The sequence below is a fragment of the Crocodylus siamensis genome, chromosome 6 (assembly GCF_052110815.1).
Source record: "Crocodylus siamensis isolate JL-2025a chromosome 6, ASM5211081v1, whole genome shotgun sequence".
In the NCBI taxonomy this organism is placed as follows: domain Eukaryota; kingdom Metazoa; phylum Chordata; order Crocodylia; family Crocodylidae; genus Crocodylus; species Crocodylus siamensis.
Window position 1 is genome coordinate 44,053,380 of NC_143400.1, and position 19,391 is coordinate 44,072,770.

The 19,391-nt window shown below is 51.5% G+C and overlaps 1 long non-coding RNA gene across 1 annotated transcript; it reads left to right on the top strand.

Moving 5' to 3' along the window:
- The first annotated feature begins 31 nt into the window (after positions 1–31).
- LOC149862468 (uncharacterized) lies at positions 32–10,191 on the top strand. Its single transcript, XR_016443209.1, has 3 exons — positions 32–164; positions 6,912–7,054; positions 8,844–10,191. It is a non-coding gene; the product is annotated as an uncharacterized LOC149862468 (long non-coding RNA).
- The last annotated feature ends 9,200 nt before the right edge of the window (positions 10,192–19,391 follow it).

Genomic DNA, 19,391 nt, shown 5'->3' on the forward strand with positions numbered 1-19,391 from the left:
CTGGGACCCTCCAGAGTCCTCCCACCTCCCTCCCCACCCCAGGAGCCCCCAACATCCCCAGACCCCAAGCAGCTTCCATCTGCCCCTATCTCCAGCAGGACTGGCTGACCCCCGCCACACCTACCCAGACCTTCTCCTGGGCTGGATGCGAACAGAGATCTGTGGTATGTCCCCGTCCCTCAGCCCTGCCTCGGCTGAGCCCTGAGGGATATAGTCCCATCCCTGCCCCATGCCCCAGAGCTGGAGTGTGGACATCAGCTGCCATGGGGTCATGGTGGGACCAGTGGCTCTGGGGTTGCAGGGGACAAGGGGAGAGGCTAGTGAGGGGCACCCCTCTCCCCAGCCCAGTGTGACTGAGGCTGTCTCCTACAGGGGAAATGTCTCTGTCCCCACCCTTAGGCAGCGGTCCCTTCTCTGCAGCCTCCCCACACAGCCCTCATTACCTGCAGGTGACACCAGGGGCGGGAGCCTCTGGAGAAAGGCTGGAAGAGAAAAGAGGAGAGAGGGAGTGATAGTTAGGTGGGGATGTGTGGGGCAGGAGGGAGGGACAGGAGCCTGGCAGGGGGCTCAGGACACTGAGAAGGCAGGCAGGTAGGAAGGAGTGCTGCAAGGTGCTTGGGACCCAGAGAGAGCCCAGGCTCTGCCTGGCTCTGCCACAGCCCTGCTCCCTGCCCTGGGTTGACTCCCTTCCCTGCCATCTGCCTCAGTTTCCCCACCCACCCTGGGGCTGTGCAGTGCAGGGGCTGCCTCTCCAGATCTGTGCAGAGCCTGGAGCAATGGAGGCCTGGATCGCAGTCAGGGAGTGCAGCACCTGGCACACTGCAGGGAGCCCCAGGCTGGCACTGCAGAGCAGGGAGGGTACCGGGAAACTGAGGCAGAGTGAGAAGTCCTGTCTGCCTTAGTGTGCGGTCCCCATGGGAGGTGCCATGGATGGGCTGTGAGCTGAAGAAAGCACCTGTCTCAGTTTCCCCGCCTGCCCTGGAGTGGTGCAGTGCAGGGGCTGCCTCTCTGGGTTTGTGCAGCACCTGGTGCAGCGGAGGTCTGGAGCTCAGTCAAAACCTTGAGGGCCCTGGAGGACCCCAGGTGCCCTGGAGGGGAAACGGATGGATGGACATGAAAGACCAGGAAACGTGGAGCGAGACAGGGCAGGAAGTGGGGAAAGGAGGGCTAAGGGCAGAGCGGGGTGCAGAAAATGGGCGAATGCAGGAAGAAGGTGACAGTGGGAGGCTGAAGCAGGAAGATGGTGAAGGGGGCTGGGTGGGGGAGCAGTGGGGAAGGGGGGAGCGAAGCAGGCTGTGATGGAGGAGTGCGGGGGACTCTTACCCAGCACAGCCAGCAGCACTGACAGCTCCATGCCAGGGGTAGAGGGTGCAGCCCTCCCTGCCTCTGCACTGTTGGAGAACACCGTGGGAGAGATACAGCTGCCTCAGCCCCCGCCTCTGCACCCTGGCCTCGAGTGAGTGCTGCCCCTGCCGGGTGGGGCTGACCACGGCCGGGCCGGTGGCTCCCAGCATGCCTTGCAGCTCTGCAGGGCCTGAGCTGAGGGTGCAGGTTTGGTGCACCACAGGGTATGGGGTTGGGCCTTTGGGGGATGATGTGGAGTCTTCTGTTGCCTCGTATGTTCTGGGAGATGCAGCTGGCTCTGAGGCGCGGTGGTAGGGTAGGGACTTCAGAGCTGTTGTGCAGACAGCCACTGGTGAGCCAGGAAATGGAGCCACTGATCGCCCTCCTTTTTAAAGCAACCTGCTTCTCCCCCCGCCTTCTCTCAGCCCCACTGAATGGGGCTGGGCCCTTTCTCTGGGCTTGATCTGTCCCCAGAGCAGGGGGCAAACTGGTTGGCTCAGGGGGTAGGAGACCCTGCTTCAGGCAGGGCTCAGGGGGGTGGGTGCAGTTCTCTCTGGGGTCACAGGGACACAGCTGTGTTGCAGGGAGCAGGCTGGGGGACTTGTGCCTGGGTAGCCTGGACTGATGCAGTGCCCTGGGGCAGGGCTAGAGGGCACGGTGCCACAGGGAGTAGGGCGGGGTGCATTCCCCTCTGGATTCAGTATATGATGCAGGCAACTGCGCCCTTCAGAGGCCTGCATGCCCAATGGGACAGTCCTACAGGGGTCCCCTTTGTACTATTAACCAGGGGGCAGTCAGAGGCAGTCATCACCTACCCAGAGGTCTCCCCAGCATGTTGGGAACTGCAACGATCCCTGCTAGCACTGGGCGCCAGAAGAATTGCAGGGGATGGGAGCAGTAAGGAGCTTGATCTAGGCATTTATTAGGACATAGGGCTCGATTTGCACAGGTTCAGACTCCCCATCCTTCAGCAAGCAGAGCAGCAAGTCAGTCGCGGGCTGATTTCTACCCTGAGCAAGGCTCTTGCGGTGTTCAAAAGCATCCTGCTCGTGCAGTCATGAAGCTGTAGGGGAAGTGGTGGGTGAGACAATGCAAAGCAAAGCTGTTCAGAACCATGGGCTGGAGCTTGAGGTGGCTCAGAGCCGGATGAGGGGGGTGGAGACCTGGGGACCTAAAAATAAGGGCCACTTAGCCTGGGCTGGGGGTGGAGGAGCCCCGGGGGAGAGACTTGCCTGGGGCAGGGAGGAAGGATGCAAGCTCAGAGAGGTTCGCTTGAGAGCCCCAGGACATGGGCTGGGACAGCGACAGCAAGATTGCATGCAAGGCAGGGAGGAAACCCCCCAGCCCAGACAGACACATGTGAAGTGCAGATGCTTCTCATGCGCTGGACAGGATTAGAAACCCACAAGGGAGGAGGTGTGAAGTAGAGAGACGTGGATTGCTAAGAACTGGGGCCCACAGAAAAGCGGCCCAGGCTGTGGGGAGCAGAAACCCTGATGCATGGGGTCCACCCTCTGCCCCGGGATGCATTTGAGAGCAGGGAGGTTTGAATCTGCCCATGACTCTCCGCCTGGCTCTGAGGGAGGAACAAGGCTCAGAGGAAGGGCGGGGGCTGGGAGTCAGGGCTTTAAGCAGCGGGACAAACCCCCAGTTGATCCTGATCACCTGAGGTTGCATGAATGCCTCCAGCTGGGCCCAGTGAAAGGGCTGGCATAGAAGCAGCAGCCTGGCAGTGCCCTGTGGACTCTCAGCATGACTGGTCTCCTCTCTGGCCCAATCCTATGATCCCTGGTTGTTGGGCTTGTGGTCTTTAGTACTGAGCCCAGCCACTCCAGCCAGGGCAGGGAGTGGACTCCTGGGTTCTCACCTTGACTCCTTGACTGGAGGGCAGTGCACTGGGTTGAAGTGAGGGACTGGTGCTGGATCTGGGAAGCCTGGGTTCCTTCCCCAGCTCTGTGGTGAGAATGGGGTTTACTGGGTTAGAGCTGTCCCTGGACTGTCTCCGCCCCACATTCCCCCTCCCTCCCAACCCCTATGAGCACAAAGCCTGCTAGACTGGGGCCTTCCCCTCTGCAGGAGCTCAGGCCTCCACTGCTCAAACCCAGACTGGGAGCTGTGGGGTTCTCAGAGCAGATATGGGACCAGGACCTGTAGGACTGCAACCAGCTCTGACAGCACAGTCCTGAGCAGGAGAAAGCCAGTTGCATCTGCACACCAGACCCAGCCATCTTCCCTTTGATCAGTGAGAACAGCCCACCTGAGCCACAGTGGAGACACATCCCCCTGGCCTTCCCTTTAAAGTCTCTGAGTAGCAGCAGCTGGCTTATAAAGCAGTAGGGCAGGGGTGGGTAAAATGCAGCCCGCGGGCCAGATGTATCCCACCAAGCCATTCTATCTGGCCCAAGAGGCCCCTAAAAATGTTATAAAATTAATATTTATCTGCCCCTGCCTGTCACGCAGCCCTTGATGGCTTGCCAAAACTCAGTAAGCAGACCTCTGTCTGAAATAACTGCCAGCCCCTGCAGTAAGGAGAGAGTCAGGACTCCTGGGTTTAGCCCCAAGCATCTGGAGGCCCAGAGGGAGCTGCCTGGGTTTGATCAAGGTAGAAATAGAAAATGGTGCTCTGCTTCCTCCTAGTGGCCATCATAGCCTGGTCCTTTCCTAAATTTCACTGCAATGGAGCAGAGAGGTCCTGGCAGGGGGGCTTCTGATGTGGTAGGGTGGGAGATGGGCAGTATCTCCATCTTGGGATAGAGGAAGTGGAGGTATGAGGGTTCCTGGCAGAGGGGTTCATAGGTTCATAGACGTAGGGTCGGAAGGGACCTGAGCAGTTCATCAAGTCCGACCCCCTGCCCTGGGCAGGAATAAATACTGGGTTCATGTGACCCCTAGTAAGTTTAAGCTCAAATGACCCCAGCTAGGTAGTTATCAAGCCTCCTTTTAAAGACCCCCAGGGTAGAAGCCAGCACCACTTCCCTTGGAAGCTGGTTCGAGATCCTAGCCACCCTGACAGTGAAGTAGCGCCTCCTGATGTCTAGTTTGAACCTACTTTCAATCAACTTGTGGCCGTTATTCCTTGTTACTTCAGGAGGTGCTCGGGGGAACAGGGTCTCACCCTTTCCCCCCTGGTAAGTCTATAGATGGCCACTAGTTCCCCTCTCAGCCTTCTCTTGTGAAGGCTGAACAGGTTCAGGTCCCGTAGCCTCTCCTCATAGGGTTTGCCCTACTGACCCCGATCATGTGAGTGGCTCTCCTCTGGACCCTCTCAATGCTGGCCACATCTCTCCTGAAGTGTGGCGCCCAGAACTGGATGCAGTACTCCAGCTGTGGCTTGACCAGTGTTGCATAGAGGGGAAGGATCACCTCCTTGGACCTGCTCGTGATGCATCTATGGATACATGACTGCGTCCTCACATTGGTGGCCCATGTTCATTTTAAAATCGATAATGACTCCAAGATCCCTTTCTGCCTCTGTGCTTTCGAGAAGGGAGTTCCCCAGCCTGTAGGTATGCTGCTGGTTCTCTCTCACACTTGTCAGTATTGAATCCCATCCTATTCACATTTGCCCACCCCTGTAACCTGTCTGGGTTGGGAGCTGGGACCTCAGCTGAGCAGTGTTTGATACAGGTTGTCCACAGGAAAACAACTGGGAGGTGTTTGGGGAGGGCGGGGTAAGGGTGAGTCACAGGTTGGTCTACAGGCCAGTTGGGGAAGAACAGGGAACTCCGCAGAAAGGAATCTGAAGACCAAGGGCAAGAGACATCTTGGAGACCCCATCCCACATGGTCCATCCAGCTGTGTTCCTATCCCTGTCTGTCTGTTTGGGAGCTGAAAACGTCTGGTGGAACATCTGGCACAGTGGGCACATAGAGTGTGTTGAAGGCATGGGGTGGGGGTGGGCGTGTGGGAGTGGGGTTCTGGAGAGCAGACATGTAGAGGATAATAGAAAAGGAAAGATCACCATGGTGCAAGGGGGTCGGATAAGGAGCACCATCTCCCCAGCAGATTTCCTGCCTATGGCAGGAGGGCTGAACTCTGATCTTGTGTGGTCCCTTCCAGCCCCTAATGTCTATGAAATCTCAGCTAGCACAGGAGATGTCATGACCTGCAGAAGAGCCCCAACAGGAGAGTGTCTGGAGAGAGGCCGGAAGAGCTCAGGGTGAGAGCTCAGGGATGCAATGGGAGAGATGAGATAGCAGAAGGGAGATGGATGTAGACCTGAGCATGGAAGAAACTTCCATCTCTTGACACCTGTGCCATCACATGGACCTTGATCATGGCTGATGCTTGATGGGATCAGTGGCACAAAAACTACATGCAACCCCCCAAGGAGCTAGGTATGAAGGCATCAGTCAATTACATGTACATCGTAACCACAGACTGGAACTCCCTCCTTCCCTGCATGTGGTCACATTTTTGGGATCACCTGTCTGTCTTCCACCATGCAGAGCTTCCCTTTCATGGCCCATTGTGACACAAAGTGAATCACATTCTGTTGTGAGGGGAAATGCCCAGAATCAAAGGAAGGCAAGAGATCTTGTGGGTGATAGCTTTTTATTGGACTAACTCAGGGGTGGGCAAAATATGGCCCTCAAAGGGATTTTGTCTGGTCCGTGGTGGATCCCTTGGTCTCATCCCGCCCAGGGATTGGAGGCAGCTTTGCCATGGCACATGTGGCTGGTCCCACAACCCCTGGAAGCGCAGCAGGGCTGGGGTGACATGATGGTCAGAGATACTTCCTGGCAGCCCTGATGCAGGCAGCTCCCAGCTGTGAAACCCAGACCATCTGCCCTACAGCTGCTACTGGGGATGGGACCCGCACAGGCAGGGCAAATGACTGGGCAGATAAGATGGGGCCATGGGAGGGTGGGATCATGGGGTGGTGATAGTTCAGGGTCAGGGCCCAGGCCCAAGGCAAAGCCGCAATCTGCTGCCCGCATGTCCCTGCAATGGGTGCTGGTTCCATGGGCAGGGGCATGTGGGAGTGGATTGCAGCTCTGCCCTGGGCACCAGCCCTGCACTGTCACCCTACCAAGTTCCTGGCTCTGCCCACCTATCCTGTTCCCCATTTGCCTGTAGCTCCGTTCCATCCACTCGGCTCTGTGCACTGCCTGTGCAGGTCCCAGCTGGCCTCTATGCAGACCCTGGGATCAAAGCTGTGACAGCACGGGGCCAGATCCAGAGCCTGGGGCAGAACTGCAGTCAGCTCCCTGCATGTTCCTGCCCTTCACAGGGGTGTGTGGGGAGTGGACTGTGGCTCTGCCCCAGGCTCCAGCCCATTACAGCCCCATGATCCCAGCCCCAGCCATCCATCTGTCTTGCTTCTGGATGCTGCTCCCTGCCTGCCTATGGCCCCATCCCAGCCACCCCACCATGCTCAGAGCGAAGCCACTTAAAGAGTTTTTGTGAGCTATTGCAGGGGGTGGTTGTGGGGTGCTGACTTGGCCTGTGATAGCTCACCAAAACTCCCTGGGTAGCCCTTGGGCCCAAATAAATTGCCCGCCCCTGGACTAACTGCATGCTTGGGATATTCAAAGCTTGCCTATGTCCATCACATGTGTTCCCAGGTTTCCAAGAAGGAAGCATGCACAGCTGAGCTAAATAGCAGATGGAACAAAAGCTTGTTAAGTAATGTCATTATCACTTGTGAAGTGCAGCAGAAACTAAGAAATGCATCCAGACCAGGAACCAGCAGAGGTGGAGGCTGCAGGTACTGTTGGGTCTAAGTGATGAAGGTGCCGGGGTCCCCTCTAGAAAGGAAGGAAAAAATCTTGACAGTCAATGCTGGTCTGACCCTGGGGGTAAAATCCCTTCCTAATCCCGAAGGTGATAATGGTCTGACCCTGAGGAGAACCTCCAGGGTTTTTTAAGTCCTATTGGCACATCCCAGTTGAAATCCCCAGCTTTGTCTGCAGGAAGTGCCTCTAAGAAAGATGGGGGAAAAAAACTCCTGACACCTATAGCAAAAAGAAGGGAAAAAATTCCTTCCCAACCTCATGTAACAACCAGAAAAACCTAGAAGCATGGGAAAAAACAAACACCCTCCACTCTTCACCGTAATCTGGGGACCACAAACACAACTCTATGCATCATACATACCAACTGGAAAGCTAGAACATCCCTTTTTGTCCTCCTATCCCCCCCATGAGCTTATCCCAGATTCTTTAATCTTTCATAACCAAGGGCTGTGGGTTTCAGACAGTGCTGATCACTATGGCTGTGTGAGGCTTTGGATCGCACTTCAGATCCGTAAAAGATTTGGACGCTGAAGCAGCATGTCCGGATCAAAGTGCTGGCTTTGTTAGTCTTCCCAAAGTTGTTTGGAGCTTCCAAACTGCTTTGGAAAAGCTTCAGAGCTGCTTCAGAGATCCGGCCATAGGGTATAATGGGGAGTCAATGAAATATCTATAACTTTGTTGTTTTTTGTCTGATTTTGATGAAACCTGCAGGAATGGTAGCCTCTGCTGAGACCACAAAACCTGCCAAGTATCAAGAAGATAGGTGCAGGGGTTTGGGGGGAACTGCACCCCAAATTCTTGAAAACAAAACTCATGTTACGTGTATGTGTTACACCAAAGGGGGTGAAAACTGCAGGGGTGGTAGCCCCTGGTGAGGCCACAAAGCCTGCCAGCTGTCAAGGAGATAGGTGCAGGGGTTTGGGGGGAACTGCACCTTAAGCTGCTGACGGGCAAAACATGCGACATAGATGACCCTATGTGTGTTAAGGTGCAGCGGGCTGAAAACTGCAGGGGTGGTGGCTCCTGCTGAGGCTACGAAGCCTGCCAGGTTTCAAGGCGATAAGTGCAGAGGTTTGTGGGAAACTGCATATAAAGCTGTGGACAAACAAAACTCGTGACATGGGTGACACAGTGTGTGTTAAGGCACAGCAGGGTGAAAGCTGCAGGCCTGCTAGCCCCTGTTGCAGCCATGAAGCCTGCCAGCTGTCAAGGAGATAGGTGCAGGGGCTTCTGGGTTCTGGGGCTCTGCACCTCTAGCTGCTGACAGGCAAAACTTGTGACATGGGTGCTTCCACTCCCCTGTGGTGTAACACATAAACGTAACATAAGTTTTGCTTTCCAGAATTTGGAGTGCAGTTGCCCCCAAACCCTTGCACCAATCTTGAAACTTGGCAGGCTTCATGCTCTCAGCAGAGGCATCCCTGCAAGTTTCAGCCAAATCAGACAAAAAATAACAATTGATTTCCCATTATACCCTATGGCCAAATCTCTGAAGCAGCTCCGAAGCTTTGGAGCCATTTTGGCTGAATCGAAGTGGGAAACCAATCCGGAGCTCCGGATTGGATCCCTGGCATCTGAAGCAGCCGGATTAGAAGCTGAATCAAATAGCTACCTATTTGCACACGCCTACTAACAACCTATCATCTAAAATATGGGCCAGGAAAAATTGGCATTGGAACTGATTGTCCATAGGGCAAAGATCAAAACTGAAAACCAATCATGAGAAATATTAACTGCAAACTCTTTTTTTCTCCCATACAGATCTCCTTGCAAACAGTGATTAAGACACATGGGAAAAGTTGCCTTCCACAAAACTTTCAGCAACAGTTTAATGAGCATTAATTAGCCATGCTTTCTGCATTTAAAAGCCTCCAAGGAACTTGAGGTATTTCAGCATCATTAGAAAAAGTCAGCTTGGTTAAATCTCCAAAGAATAAACCCAAGGAAACTTCATTTACCTTTGTTGCTTTAACCATTGGGAACTGGCCTGGTCCAACTCTTACTTCTGCAACAGATAATCAGAAAGGGTTGGGAGTTCATTTACTTATTTTCCTGACAAACCAAGGTTGAGATCAGCAGACCTTTAGACCAGGATTTTCTAAGATGACCAATAAAGTTGGACCAACCTGTGCTGGTTTAAAGTGTCCTGACCTTCAAATGGCAAAACTTTTTTCCCCCTCCTTATAATCAATCCACTTTCAAAACATTTCCAGCTGAGCTTTCAGGGAAAAATATTATGGTGCAACTTTTTATGTGTGTGTGTGGAGGGAAAGCAGAGAAGCAGGAAGAAGGGGGCACCTGGACATCTAGTTCAGCTGTAGAAGCATGTTTCCCGCATCTTTCCCTCCTGCATGACCATATTTTTCATAAAGAGCACACCCTCAAATAAAACATGAACTTTTTGGAAGTTTGAATGTAGGGAAATTTTTTCCAGAGTCATTGCTGACTGTATGATATAGAATAAGTCCTCCTGAGAACATAGTGCATCCAGGAAATGTGGTACCAAGAAGTTCCTGTTGTGATCTGCCTCATCCAGACCATCTCTTCTATGCTTCTGGGGTGCTCTGTGTTTTCAGAAGGACTTACTCTATGACACATGGGTCTGGGGCCCAGACCCATGTAAGGGCAGTAGCAAGTTCTTTAATGGAAGCAGTTGTTGGTAGAATTTCCTGTAAATAAAGTACTGTTTCCACATCACAGGCATCATCAAGATATGACCAGCAGCTCAGTTGCTGTTTGAGGTACAAACAGCTTTACTCAGCCAATAGCTACAGATTGGAGAGGGTTAACACAGGCCTCTACTATCTTGGCAGCTGCAAAGCATACCTAATGTTTCTAGGCTTGCTGTCTTCCTGGAAAAGAAAACTGCTTCCTGGCTTAAAACACACACCATGATTTTTGGGGAGAGGCTGATCTGGAGGAAAAAAGGTGTACATTGTACATGAGAATCTATGATATTCTTCATAAGCCAAACTCAAAAGGCAAGGATACCATAGGATGTGTTAGGCCTTTAGTCTTGACCCTAGCACCTTGACTTGACCAGCACAACTGGGCGCCCCAACCAGAGGCAGATCCAGGATTTGGTGAAGCAGGGAGCAGCACTGTACCCAGATGCCTGGCAGCCCTGGGTGAGCTTTTAGTATCTGGCCCCCTGCTCCACAGATGATGATGATAATAATAATAATAATAATAATAATAATTACTATTTTCAAGCTCCCTTTCTGTCCAGGGCCTGGGTGGCTGCCTGGTTCAACCCTGCAGAGGGGACAGGGGGGTAGATTTCATAAACGTTAGGGCTGGAAGGGACCTCGGAAGATCATCGAGTCCAGCCCCCTGCCCCAGGGGCAGGAAGTCAGCTGGGGTCACAGGATCCCAGCAAAATAAACATCCAATTGACTCTTAAAGGAATCCAGAGAGGTGCTTGGACTCTGGTGGCAGCTGATTCCAAGTCTTGGGGGCTCGGGCTGTAAAGAAGTTCTTCCCCTAAGTCCAGCCTGAAATGGTCTTGGAGAAGTTTGTGACCATTTGACCTTGTCATCCCATGGGGTGCTCTGGTGAATAGGTGTTCCCCCAGATCCTGGTGTACATGCCTTATATACTTATAGGCAGCCACCAGGTCCCCCTGAGCCTGTGCTCTTCCAGGCTGAAGAGTCCCATGGCTCTCAGCCTCTCATCATAAGGCCCGTTTTCCTGACCTCTGATCATGCACATGGTTCTCCTCTGGATTCTCTCAAGCTTCTCTACATCCTTTTTAAATTGTGGAGCCCAGAATTCGATACAGTACTCCAGCTGTGGCCTCACTAAGGCCGAGTAAAGCAGGAGGATGGCATCCTGGGATTTGCTAGAGAAGCGTCTATGGGTGCAAGCCAGAGTTTTGCTAGCTTTGCCAGCTGCAACATCACATTGGTAGCTCATATTCATCTTGTGGTCAATCATGACCCCCAAGTCCCTTTTGGCCATGGTGCTAGCAAGTATAGCACTGCTGAACCTATAAGCATGCTTTGGGTTTTTCTTCTGAAGGTGGAGTACCTTGCATTTTTCGGAGTTGAAGGCCACCAGGTTTTTGTCCGCTCATTTTCCAAGCCTGTCAAGATTGGCCTCAGTCACCATCCTGTCCTCAGGCGTGGATGCTTTACCCCAAAGTTTGGTGTCATCAGTGAACTTGGCCAGTCCGCTCCTGACACAAAGTCCACATCATTAATAAAGATGTTGAAAAGGATAGTCTCAAGGACGGAGCCTTGGGGGACCCCACTGGTCACAGCACACCACAATGATTGACTTCCATTGACCACCACCCTCTGGGTCCGGCCTTGAAGCCAGTTCCCCAGCCAGTGGACTGTGATGTAGCTGAGGCCGCAGCTGGCCAGTTTTCCTATAAGACGATCATGGGATACCAGATCAAAAGCTTTTTTAAAGTTGAGATATATGATGTCAATCTCTTCTCCCTTGTCCAGGATATGTCACCTGGTTGTAGAAGTAGATGAGATTGGTCAGGCAAGACCTACCCACAACAAACCCGTGCTGGCTATCCCTCAAGAAGTTGCCTTCAGTCAGTTTGTCAAGAATGGTTTCTTTGATGATTTTCTCTAATATCTTCCTGGGGATGGAGGTCAGGCTGATGGGTTTGTAGTTCCCCGGATCTACTTTTCTCCCTTTCTTGAAGATAGGCACCACATTGGCCTTCTTCCAATCCTCTGGCACCTTGCCTGAGTGCCATGAGTTCTCAAAGATCTGTGTCAGTGCCTGAACTATGATGCTTCCAGCTCCTTAAGTACACTGGGGTGTAAGCTGTCTGGGCCCGCTGACTTGAAGGTGTCCAACTTCTCAAGGTGTTCCTTCATATGGTCAACATTGATGTGGGGTGTCACAGGGGCACTCTGGTGCCCTGTGACTATGATGAGAGAACAGGTGTTGGTTGCCATGGCAACCACAGTGGGTCAGCTGACCAGAAGGGGGCTGGGCTTGGCCTTTATAAACAGCCTGGCTGGCAGTTCCCTTCTGGCAGCTGGAGGAGCTGGGGCCCTGCAGCATAGCAGCCTGAGCACCTAAGTGGCTGCACCATGGTATGAGGGGAGAGAAGCCTAATGGGGAGATTTTGCAGGAAAGCCAGGTGGGCCTAGATTGTATGTTATAGCCAGGAGATTTATTGTTGTGTTACAGCCAGTTGACTTACGGTTCTGTTTAGTTATGGTTATACTGGAGGACTGGGTGAGGCTGTAGGGGTGGAGGAGGCCTCATTAGGAGCTCCCCAGTAAAGTGGGGTGCTCCCAGCGCTGGAGAGGGTGCTGCACTTTGGGAATGTCCTGACCCTGACCTAGAGAGATGGTATCGGGAAAACTCAGTAGGGCTTCACAGTGGTGGAGGCCCTGGTGCCAGCCGGGCACTGTGGTTTAGGGGTGCAATACCCCAACCCTGAGAAGGGGAACAGATGATTTTGGAGGGGCCAGGCATGGCTAAAGCCACCTGAGCCCCAGTTGTGAAGAGCACTAGCGTGGACACCAGCCAGATGCCCGGAGGGTGTTCGTGTTAAGACCCAGGAGGCATACGTGAATCGAAACCCAGGGTGAAGTTCTGTTATAAAGATGAGCCTGGTGAGGGTGAGTGCGTGGTCAGAAAGCCCGGGGAGGGCAAGTGTGTGGAGAGATAGGACCCCAGGGGGCACTGTCTGTATGCAGAGGAGCCCCAAGGAGGGGCAAGCATATTGAGCGGGCCTAAGAGGGGCAGACATATTGAGGAGGCCTGAGAGGGCTAACAAGTTGGGGTGCCAGTTGCGTGACAAGCCTGGGGGTGCCAGTTGGGGCGCAGGAAGGAAACTGACCAGACAACATCTGGTACATCAGTGAGGCTTGAGGCGTGCTACAGGGGAGGTTGGAGGCATGCATAGTCCATAAGGCTGGGGTGCACCCATCTCCCCATATAGAACAGGGGACAGGATTAACATAGCACCGTGTCCAAGGGGACAAAGGGCAGCTTCCTTTACAAAATTCAGACAACATCAAAGACGTGGTGGGCGAGAAGGAGGGTGCTGAATTGCCTACTTGGCATGGTAGGGGGTGTTAGGGAGATCACGGCTGCTCCTAGGTCCCCGCGCCATGTAATGGGGTAATATTTCTCCCTCGCCCTGGTCGTCCCATACTATATTGAGCAGGGCCATCCCTTGGGGCTGGTGAAAAACTGATGCAAAATACCTGTTGAGCAGGTTGGCTTTTTCCTGGGTGTTGGTTGTCAGTTGACCCATATGGTTTAGCAGAGGTGCAGTATTACCCTTGCTTTTCCTCCGGCTCCTCACGTACCTAAAAAAGGACTTTTTATTGTCCTCAATACGTGTAGCCAGTTGGAGTTCAGTTGCAGCCTTGGCTTTCCTGGTTAGCTCCCTACAGGTCCAGACCAGGTCAGAGTTCTCCTCCTTTGAGATGGATCCAGCCTTCCATCCATTATGGGCCTTTCTTTTTATATGCAGGAGTTCCACTAGTTCCCTGCAGGGCCAAAGGGGCTGCTGTGACCTCTTGCTGCCTTTCCTCTGAGATGGGATAGAGATTCCTTGTGCTTTCAGGTTTGCTCCCTTGAGGAGCAACCACTCTTCCTGAACTCCCCTCCCCTTTGGGTCATGGTCCCTTAGGGCCTTGCCAACAAGGCTTCTGAGCTTGTCAAAGTTGGCTTTCCTGAAGTTGAGGACTTCTGCTTTGCTGACTGACTTGCCTGCTTTACAGCGGATAGTAAAGGTGCTCAGCTCATGGTTGCTGTCTCCCAGCTTCCCTGCAGTTGTTAGGTCACTGATTAAGTCATCCCCTGTTGCCAGTACCAGATCGAGCAGCACTTTGCCTCTCATCAGTCCATACTCTTCTTGAGTCAGATAGAGCTTGTCCACACACATGAGGAAGCTTTGACTGTGTTTGGATGTGGCCGAGTGCTCTTCCCATGAGATTTCTGGGTAGTTGAAATCTCCCATGACAACCATGCAACAGGAGCGTGTGGACTCAGCCAATTCACTGATGAACTCCTGGTCAAGCTCTTGATTCTGGCTAGGAGGTCTGTAGTAGACCCCCACCATTGTCTCCTGTGCCTTGTTTGCTACGGATTTTGACCCAAAGAGTCTCCAATTGTACCCCCTGGGTGCCAGTGTCAACTTGCAGGGATGCATAGCTTTCCTTGACATAGAGAGTCCCCCCCTTTTGCCCACACAATCTCTCCTGTACAAGGTATAGCCATCTATACCTGTGGCCCAGTCATAGGTGGAGTCCCACCAGGGCTGTGTTATCCCTAAGAGATCACAATCCTTTTGGTTTAATCAGGAGGACCAGTTCCTTCTGTTTGTTCCCCAGGCTCCTGTCACTGGTGTACAGGCATGTAAGTGTCCCATTGGGGGCCCTTGCCTTTCCTACAGATCATTCAGGGGCTGGGGTAGGGGTGGGTTTCCATGAGTGCCTTAGTCTGCTGGGTTGACAAAAACTGCCCAGCGGGCTTGCAGTGGCAGTATTCCACCCATCCCCTGGCAGGCTCAGTTTAAAGCCTGATTGAGCAGGTCAACAAGTCTAGCTGAAAAAAGCCTCCTCCCCAGAGCAGTGAGGTGGAGGCTGTCTCTCTTCTCAGCAGCCCACTGCCTCCCTCACCAAAGAGCGGGCTGTGATCATGGAAACCAAAGCCTTCCTGATGACACCAGTGCCACAGTCTCTGGTTGACTAGCTCATAATTTAGGAGTCCCCAAAGCACATAAGAACCCCCACCTTCCCCTCCAAGCTTAGAGGAACCTCCCCTTCCTCACCTGCTGCTACCACTTTCCCTGTTGGGAAGGTCTAAAAGCCAGTGGCAGCAGCCGATATGGGCCATGGGAGGGTTTCTCTACCCTGCCTGGTCTCCCAAGGCCTCTGCTGCTGTTGCTGTTCCCAGCTGAACCCAATCCTGTGCAGCCTTGCTGGAGCAGGCAGAAATGGCTCTGAAGCTTCCCTGCACTGTGGGGAAAACAGCAATGGCAAAGAGGAGAGGGGAAGCGATGTGCATCACAGCAGGAAGGGGAAGGAGGTAACTTCTTAGATGCTTTGGGGACCTAGAGGCTCCTGAGTTGCATTCATTCTGAAAGGGGAGTACAGCCATGCCCCTGGGCCCAACCTGTCACTCTCTAGTTGTTTCTAGAGGCTCCCTAGAGACTGCCTGAAGCCTCCAGCTTTTCCCAAGACTCCACCCACTCCGTGATCCCCAAGTGGCTGCTTACATTGCCTGGCCCTTCATTTCCCCAATAGAAGACTAGGGAGAAGAACGGGGAGTGTGGGGTAACAGGGATTTTCCTGGTTCCAGGTTGCACTCTGCTAATTTGCTTCTTGACCTCCTGGTTTCCTGACTTGGATTGTCACTGGGCTCTACTCTCTGACTCCAGCTTTTCTGCCTTCATCCAGTAACATTGTCTCCTAGGTTTGGGCACCATGTCCCACAGTTCCTTGCCCTGATGGGCAGGAATTGTAGGAGTAAAGTTGGCCCTGAAACTGGCTAGATCTGTAGCTGGTACACATTGATGTAGGCCTCTTGACTGTCCTTAAGCTGCTCTCAGAGACCGTAATTGGGCAGCTCAGCCTAGATTAATTGCCTAGCAAGCCACATCTGCATTAAGTCTCTGGCTGACGAGCTCTTTGCTGGCTAATTAACAATCCAGCCAGTAGACACTGGTCTGCTTTGGCAAGCCTCTTGGTTCCTGAACCTGGTTTGACTTTGTTTTTGGACTCCCTGGGTTTCCTCCTGACTTGGTACTTTGGGTCCCACTCTCTGATCTGGCCCTTGCCTTTCCTCAGTGTCCTAACCATTAGGCAAGATTACCAACAACATAACAGCTGCTCTGACTTAAACCAGCTATGAATTTGCTCCATTGATTATAATACAAAGCAGCACTCAACAAGTGTCTGACCACTGCATTTGAGTGAAGCTATGGCTGATTTATACCAGCTGGGATCTGGTCATTGATACAATGGAACTATAGAGTCATAGAGAGGTCAGGCTGGAAGGGAACTCAGGAGGTCACATCTAGTCCAACCTCATGATCAAAGTAGGATCATCCCTATCCAAACCATCATCATCCTTTGTGTAACCTCTCTCTAAAAGTACACAATCAAGTCTGTCAAACTCCAAGGAAACTCTAAACTTTCACAGGTAAAGGGGTGGGGGGAGGGAGGGAATGAGGGCTGTTGGTGTCCCCCCACTATAAGGCTTGTTAAAATATACTTAAAGGCTAAGTACAGACAGTAAAAAGCCTGAGGCTGAATTGATTCAGTCTTTGCAGGTTAGTCTAAGATGCACAGATTAAATTGAAACAGAAATAAATAGACATTTACCTTTTGATTCAGGAAATGCAGCCACATGCCTGCAGTGACTCTGGGCAGTAGCTGGCAGGGTGCTAGACCACAGCTCTCTGGCACATAGCCAGAACAAGTTGTGTGTTCACTTCCTCTTCTTGCTACCCTGAGGTCTCTGGGATTTTCAGTCCGGAATTGCAGTAGCAGGACTCTGCAGGATTGCTCATCGCTTCCTCTATCTGCTTCCAGGTGCCTTTGGAATCTGTAGTCCACAGTCACAGCTAGCAGTAAGTTTGAGTGCAGGAAAGGGTCTTTAACCCTACTCCCTGACCCTTTATCACAGATTCATAGATTGAAGGGCCAGCAGAAACACTCTGGTCATCCACTCTGATTTCCTGTGTGATGAGCTCTGCATTAGCTATTACTGCACATAGCAGGGGACCCCTACCCTGGTACAGGAAGGCAGCAGGAGCAGTGAAGCAGGCAGCCAGCTAGGGGAATACAGCCTGAAAAACACTTGAGCTGTGGGGTTCAGCAGATAAAGAGGGGATTAAGAGGTATTGTGGTAGATTTAGGATTGGTAGCACCTTGCTGTGTGCCAGGTCAGGTGCCCAGAGGGGTCAGAGTTGGGACCATATAAGCCCAAGCACTGGGCTAGGAGGGTAGTCTGGTCCAGATCTCCAGGAGTGCAAGAGCTCTGCAGGGAGTATAGAAAGAGGAAAATAAGTTTCATGTTTTATTCTGGTTTTGGGTATATGTTAATTCTGAGGTCCCAGTGGGCTGTGGGGGACTGAAGTCTGGGGAGAGGGTTTGAAGCTTGGGAGGGGCTGAAGCCCAGGGAAGATGGACTAGAGCAAGGAAGAAAGAGAGACAGATCATTGCTTAGGCCAGGGGATGAAGATCAGGTAGGCTGTCACCATGATGATGAGCAGGATGGAGCCAGGCACCAAAGGCTAGTTTCTGGTTCTTGGAAGGTATCCTCCTAAAATAATATATTTAAGTTAAATGTCTGGGTGTGGCAGGTGAGAGGGCAAGGCCAAATTAGTGAACTGGATTATGAGGATGAGTGTAGTGTGGCAACTAAGGAGCACCACAGCTACCCCTGGAGGTGCACCCTGTTATACCACCCAGGAAAGAGATCTGGGAGTCATTGTGGACAGTTCACTAAAAACATCAACTCAGCAGCTGTCGACAATGGAAATGAGATTAAGGAGGGGATTGTGGACAAAACTGAAAATATCTTGATGCCCCTTTATAAATCCATGGTGCATCCACACCTTGAATACTGTGCCCAGTTCTGCTCCCCATACCTCAAGAAGGATATAGAAGAACTAGAGGAGGTTCAGAATAGGACAACAGGGATGATCAGTGGTATGAAGGGGCTTCTATATGAGGAGAGACTAAAGAGGCTTCAGTTTAGAAAAGAGATGCTTGAGGTGGAACATGATACAGGTTTATAAAATACTAAATGGTGAAGAGAGTCAATTGGGATTTATTATTTAATTTCTTACAAGACAAGAACTATGGGGTCACAAAATGGAACCAGTAGGTAGAAAGCTTAAAACTAACAAAAGAAAGTTTTCTTTTACACAGCATATTATGAAGATGTGGGACTCATTGTCACAGGACATTGTGGTAGTTGATAGTTCAACCAGACTAAAAAAAGAGATGGTACAAATTCTTAGAATGTAGGTACATCACTAGCTATTGAGCATGGGTGATAGGGGGACAGCCTCTGAATTGGGACTTCTGCACCTGAAATGCTGCAGGCTACGAATGAGAGGAACAGTGTGTGGGGGGGAAAAAGCCCTGGTCATCCCTCATTTACTTTCCCTTTTGCACCCACTCTCTGCCATGGTGTGATTCAGGAGTCTGGGCAAGACAGTCCTATGGTCTGACCCAGTAAATGGCAATTCTTATATTCTTATATATTGTTGTTAAGGGCTGGAAGCAACCTTACAGATCATCAGGTGCCATTTGGGCAAGAAAGACTGTTGGGATCAGATGATCCCAGCAAGATGGACACCAAGACTCTTTTTGAAGATTGCCAGGGTGGGTGACTGTACCAGCTCTGGGGGGAGCCTGTTCCAGACCCTTGGCACTCAACTTGTAACATTTTTCCTTATGTCTATCCTGAAGCAATTGTCAATCAGCTTGTGCCCATTATTTATTGTTCACCAAGGCCCCCCAGGGGAGGACAGATGCCCCTCCAGGTCTTAATTTTCCTGCTCCCGTTGGGACTGGGTGGTTAGTGAGTTTACAACTGGCCCCACTAGCAGCCCTGTCCTGGTTCCAATCCCATGCACTCCCTGAAAGATACAGGCCCAATGGTACTAATGATAACTGTATATCCAAGGGATGAGTAGAAGAGACACCACACAGTTGAGAAGAACTAATGTCTTGCTGAAGTACATCCTGTTGCTCCTTATCAGCTTGATGTACATGAAGATGCAGCTGCTTTAAGTGATGGAGACACCAATGAGATGGGAGATGCAAATGGAAAAGGTTTTCTGCCTTCCTGAAACAGCATGATGGAAATGATGTTGATGGAATGATCACTGGATTTAATAAAGACAGACATGTATGAGAAGAACTAAACACTTTTATTACAGAGCAGTAGGCAGATGTTGTCTCTAATTAACTAGCTACTCTCTAACTAAGTTCATTTACCAACTTCCTCAGTCTCCTTTGTTATGGAGCTTCTCTAAATTCTAACTTCCGTTGCTGTAGTTGATGTGGGAGATAATAGTGATGGCACAAGTGCCCAGTATACTGCTTGTGGATAAAAGGAAAATCAGGAGTCTTGGGCATGGGCAGATCTAGGATGTTGAAAAGGGGGAGGGCAGTTGATGTAGCACATAATAACAATTAACAACACATGTTGTTCTCCAGTTAAACAGAAGCTAGAGGGTTTACTAATATGGTAGGGGTCTAGTGTTATATAATTCAGTTCAAGTTCAAAGCAAAAACAAATATAAATTTATTGGAATGTGCATTAATTTGATAGATCATATATGAAGTTTTAAAAAAG